The following is a 6,000-nucleotide window of genomic DNA, read 5'->3' as shown; positions in this document are numbered from 1 at the left end:
GTGATTTCATTTAATTTCAAAGGCAATCAGGGGCCAGTCAAGCTAGGCCTCTGCAAAAGGGAGTGATACAAATGAAGGATCTGGAAGAATAGAGTTTTTCCTGCCCGTGTAGGGCACCATCCCTAGGATAATGCTCAAGTCTATCCATTCAAGGACCCCCAGACATAAGAGAATTAAAAATCACTCTTGCAAAAATCATGCAGTATCTTTAAAGTCTTGTTATTACTTTAAAAGTTCAGAGATTTTGCATTTCTTAATATATTTGCTTCTTTTCATTCTAAAATTTGGTGTTTTTAGTAAAGTTAATGGCTCCAGGGAGATGTGCCATGTTTATCCTGTGGCTTCTGGAAGGCGCTTACACTGCCCTCCTTGCATTAATCCAGGAGCAAGGTAATTAGTAGTGTATTTGTACTGCCAGGACAGAGGGGCCTTAGAAGTGGCTTCCTACTCACAGCTGGCAGGCGGGAAGGCAGGCAGCAGATGGTGCCCCTCATCACTCCTGTTCCAGCATCGTAGGCCCCATGTCCTTTCTGTAAGGCATATTCAAAGTTTTTGAAAGCTCATTGACAGTCCTTTAGTGCTCACTGTTTCCCCATCTTTTGTTTTTCTTTATGTGGCATAAAATACCCAACCTCTTTCTTATTGCTTTTTGTTTGAACAATTTATTGAGATATAATTCACAATACCATACATTTAAGGTGTTCCATTTGAAATGTTCAATTCACTATACTCACACAGTTGTGCCGCTGTTGCCACTGTTTAAGTTTAGAACATTTTTGTTCCTCCTAAAAGAAACTCTCTACCTGTTATGGGTCATTCTTTACTCTGCTTACCCCCACCCCTGCCACCCTCAGCCCTAGACAATAACTAATATACTTTCCGTCTCTGTAGATTTGCCTATTTTGGACATTTCCTATAAGTGGAACGATGTAATATGTGGTATTTATGAATGATTTGCATTTTCCTTATGGCTCATAATGTTGAACATCTTCTCATCTTCTTACTGACCATTTGTGTATCTTCTTTCGAAAAGTGTCTGTTCAAATCATTTGCTTATTTTTGGTTTGTCTTTTTGTTGAATTGCAAAGTTTTTTTTATGATCTGAGTACAAGTCTGTTAGCTGATACATTCTCTGGATTGTCTTTTCACTTTCTTGATAGTGTCCTTTGAAGCCGAAGAGTTTTCGATTTTGATGAGAACCCATTTATTTATTTTTTTTCACTGCTCGTGATTTTCTTATTGCTTTTTAATTCCTATCTGTTTGACAGAATATTGGGCAAGGAACAAGAGAACCTGGGGTTTAGTCAATTTTGTCACTAATGAACTGGTTGACAGAGGACAACACACTGTTTGCCTTGCCTACAACCAGTCCGTCTTCCACAAAAGGGATCTTTTCCTAAAAAAATCCAAGCTAGTCATGTCACTTCTGTCTTCACAAATGTCCATCAGTTTCCTATTGTCCGCAAAGGATGAACTCGAAGCACTTAGGTTTGTCATGTAAAGCCCTCCCACAAGCTGGCCTATGTATTTCTTAAGAACATGTTTTTCAGATGTGCTGAATAACTCACCACTGTCTAAACTTAACCTATGTGGAATATCTCACCTACATCTCATTTTCTTGTACCCTTTTCCTGCTTCATTACTCTGCATGTGTTTTCTTGACTAAGTGCCTTCTCTATACCCTTCTCTTTATGCAGTAAACTTCCACTTAGCCTTTAAGGATCTAGGGCAAATGTTCATTGTTGTGTCTATGCAGTGCCTGGCACATTGTACATGCTCAGTAAATATTTGCTGAATGAATGAATGAGTGAAAGAAATACTACCTTTTCTTGAAAGTCTTGATGAGCTTTTTATACAAAGTTGTTATTTCCTCTTCTCCATTCCTAGAGTGTATACTTTTTAGTATCTGTTATAATGTGCAAATACTGTTTTGTAATTTATTTGTAATATCTTTCTCTCCCACCCAGTGATACCCAATGAGGCATATGCTCTGTTTACTATGTTCCCAGCCTAGTTTCTGGCATGTGTAATAGAGTAGTATAAGGTGGTCAGCAAATGCTGCCTGTGAATGGATGACTTTCTCTGGAGAACTCAGTAAAGTGAGAGAAGGGATGCATCTAGTCTAGATTGTGGTTCTCAGCTTTCATGAACCAGTTTAGATTACGATTATAGAGTATATACAGAAGCACATGAGGAGTTAAATCTTACAGAAGAAAATAATCTCCAGTTAGCAGTCCAGATTTTGACAGAGACTGGAGACAAGCCAGCTCTGAGAACACAGCCTCCTTTACCTGGTCTTTGGAGTGTAGGGAAGGAGTGGGGAGAGCAGATATGGCAGAGAATTGAGCACACAAGCAGGTTGTATTATTACCGTTACATAATAAAAGTAGTTACTACCAACTTTAATTATCTTTTTTGCTTTAGAGGTGTAAAGTTGCTTTTGGCATCTCTGGAAACTTCCTTGGGGGTTACCAGATTACAAAATCCTTCTAACATTATGACAGCGGTCCCCAAACTTTTTGGCACCAGGCACCAGTGCTCCTATGAGAATTGAATGTCTGATGATCTGAGGTGGAGCTGAGGTGGTGATGCTAGCGCTGGGGAGTGGCTGCAAAGACAGATGAAGCCCACCACTCACCTCCTGCTATGTGGCCCAGTTCCTAACAGGTCACAGACCGGTACCAGTCTGCGGCTGGGGGTTGGGGACCTCCCTGCTATAAGATTTCTTCTAGCTCTAAAATTTCATGGTTCAGGACTTTGTCTTTTCCATGGAATATTGATTACTTTGATTACTTGATTACTTCTCAATGATCTCTGTCTTATTAACATAAGTCGTACAAGCTATGTTTATGTGTATTGCATCGTAACATTAATACTAGGGACTTGCTAGGTGTTGAGTGACAAAGATGACTAAATTAACATTAATTTAACAGTTTATTGAACATATATTTTATGCTGTGTTCTGGGGACAAAGTGTGAATAAGATAGACAAGGCTCTTTCTTACATTGTACAGGTTGTAGCTTTTCATGGGTGTTGGTTTTCCCTCAAATTAACTGTAAGCTGTTCCCCCCCCCGCCCCGTTTCATTCTTTCAATCATTTTAATACAGCAAATAAAGAGTCCTCAGGAATAACTTGATTGACTTCTTTAATAGGGTTGTTTGATTGCCAAGAAAAACTCTGCCAAGAACACATGAGGGCTATTTGGAGAAATCAAAACTTTGAAGTTTATAATATACACAATATATATAGATTTTCCAAGTGGTTGTTCAGGTAGTGTGGTAGGAATAATCTGTACCTGCGGCTGATTTTTCATTTGGAAGAAAAATTTATAAGTAGCTTGGAGAATTATTTAGATCTTCTCATACTCCTTAGCTCTTTAAACAGATTTCATTTCTGAATAATGAACTTATGTATGCAAATTTTGGACTCAGGATACTAGCATGTGATTTTGGTACTATGTGCTTCATCAGAACTTCAAAGAGTTTTTTTTTTTAATGTTAAAACCAAGGCCGTACCCTTACTTAATAAAGCAGAATGTTGTTTGTTTGTTTTAGTTGATTGGAACCCCCTCTCTCCCAAATAGTTTTCCTTGCATTCTGCTATTGGAACCTTTTTAAAAGAGATTTGAAAGCCCTCATGCAATTCTCATAGTTCGCTATTACCTGAGAAAGACTATTTATGATTTTCAGATGTGAAACTCAGTGAAATACGTAATACATTAAAATGCTTTTGGGGAAAGATAGTAGTAGGGAGTAATAACACAGAACATCTTTTAAAACAACTATCTCCCTTGCAAGGTTTAAAATGTGATTTAAATGTACTGAGTTTTGCCCTTACTACTTTCACTGTTACCTCTATGCTCTGGAGTTTGAAGTTTAAAGTTTGAAGTTTTCAAACTTCAGTGTTCATGAGAATCCACTGAAGAATTGGTTCGAGTTGTCAGTTCTCATCTGTGCTTTCCAGTGGTTCTGATCAGTAGATCTTGCCTGGGGATGTGCAGGCCAGATGGTTTGGATGCTGTAAGCTACAGACCGGACATTGATTTGGAAGCTTCACAATGTTCCTTTCTAACCTCTTTTCTTAGCACTCTCCAAAACAGGCCATCTGGCCTGTTCCCAGACTGCTGACCCACACCCCATGTTCTTGAATGGCTTCAATGCCTTTGCTCTGTTCATTCCCCACAAGGTGGAAATGAATCTCTTGTCTCCTTAGGGCTCAGCCTAAGAGGTTGGCTTTCTGAGTGGGTGCCTTCCTCTAAACTCCTTTGTATATTTGGTAGCTTTTTAAAAAGTTGCCAGTATTAGGAGTTACTCATAAAAATCTGGATTTCTAAAAAACTGGCCCAGTATTCTCTGATGATAACTATTGGTTCAAACTGATTAAACAGCATTTGTTACTTTATAGTTTGCAAGTCTCACACATTACTGTTACTCCTTAATTCTGGACAGGGATCATTTGTTTATTTTTACATTTGTGCTGCTACCTTATTTTCATTGAGTTGGTTTTACTCCTAAAGTTTCCTTCTGGTTCTTGTCCTGTGTCGAGTGTGTAATTCTTGATTTATGGTCCGCATTACTTGTTGAATCATTCTCATATATTGGTCTGCCTTACTTGCTAATGTATCTTTCAGGGCTCTCATGTACAGCTTTCTAGGTTGTACATTGCATAGCATGTTGCTGGCCCTCTGCCTTTTAATGTAAAATATAGTCCTTTTCTTTCAATAAGATTGTAAGTGCTTTGAAAGTAGGAATAATTTAGATTTTTGTGTTCTCCATAGCACCCAGTAACTATTTATATTCAACTTATTTCTTCTGGTTTTTTAAAATCAATTTTATATAATAGAAAAATAAGGTGATACTATTTTATCTTTTATTTAGAACTGTACTAACAAATGATTTAAGATTAGCCACATTCTTAAATTTGATTAATTTTTTTATTTATTAGAGTTTTTTTCCCCTCACCAGTGATTCATTTACATTATAATTCAGTAAGTTTGTGACAAGTAATGTTTTAACAGCCATTAAAAATAAAGCACTATTGATTGAATATTACCTATGGAATATACAATTGCTAAAGGAGATTTCAAGGATTTCAGTGAAAAGCCTTGAGCTAAGTTTTTTTGAATCTTGCCAAAAAAAGGAAAAAGAAAAAGAAAGAAAGGTACAAATTGTTTATATGTGAATAGTTGAATATGGTTTTGGTTGTTTTCTAAAAAAGAGAAAACCTTTCAAAGTTGTAAGTCATGCATGTATTATTGTAGAAAATACAGATGAACATGACAGAAGGAGGTAAAAATCATCCTTACTCTCAGCTCCAGAGATGATTATCATTTCAAACATTTTGGTGTGAATTTTTCAAGTTTTTTTTTCCTGGGGGTGGGTGGTGGTATGGTGGTAATGGTGATGGTGACTGTATTTGTATGGGCTCATTGTCTTGAAAATAATTTTGAATTTATTTGTAAATAAACCAAAAACATTTCTTTATGAGAGGCTTATTCTTATTTCAGTATTTATTATTAACTAACCTGGTAATAGTTTAACAGGTCATCAGTATGAATAAATTATGTTAATTTGCCTTTTTATCAGGTCAAATTGAGTAACTAGCTTATCCAATTCACAATATATATCCTAGTCATATCAGTGCTCATTGAACCACAACACTGAAATGTAAAGAATATATAGCAGTGTGACTAGAATATTAGGTAGGTAGTATGTGCTCCTGCTTCAGTAAACTATGTCTCCATTTGGGGAACCACCAACTTTTGTTTTAATATTGAAAACTGAGCCAGGACATTTTTGCTTGTAGTTTTGGGAAGGAGAGTGGACATGTTCAGTTTCTCTGCATTTCAGAGAATGATGATTTATGACACAATGTTTACATTTCTCCAGTTCCTTCTCATCTTTCCAGTTTTCCAAACTGAAAGAATCCAAATACCTGCTAGCTAGTGCCAGCAGAGATTTCTGTGTTCATGGAAGGAGTTATGGTATAGTGGAAGAGA

General features: G+C 36.9%; 1 protein-coding gene across 6 annotated transcripts in view; it reads left to right on the top strand.

The window, feature by feature from the left end:
* PPP2R5E (protein phosphatase 2 regulatory subunit B'epsilon) overlaps window positions 1–6,000 on the top strand; it is a 128,133-nt gene that overhangs the window by 24,597 nt on the left and 97,536 nt on the right. The gene's annotated exons all lie outside the window — the stretch shown is intronic.

This window comes from Rousettus aegyptiacus, unplaced genomic scaffold, assembly GCF_014176215.1.
Source record: "Rousettus aegyptiacus isolate mRouAeg1 unplaced genomic scaffold, mRouAeg1.p scaffold_m13_p_3, whole genome shotgun sequence".
NCBI classification, from domain to species: Eukaryota; Metazoa; Chordata; class Mammalia; order Chiroptera; family Pteropodidae; genus Rousettus; species Rousettus aegyptiacus.
The sequence above is the reverse complement of the archived record's forward strand: the minus strand, read 5'-3'. Positions and strand labels throughout refer to the sequence as shown.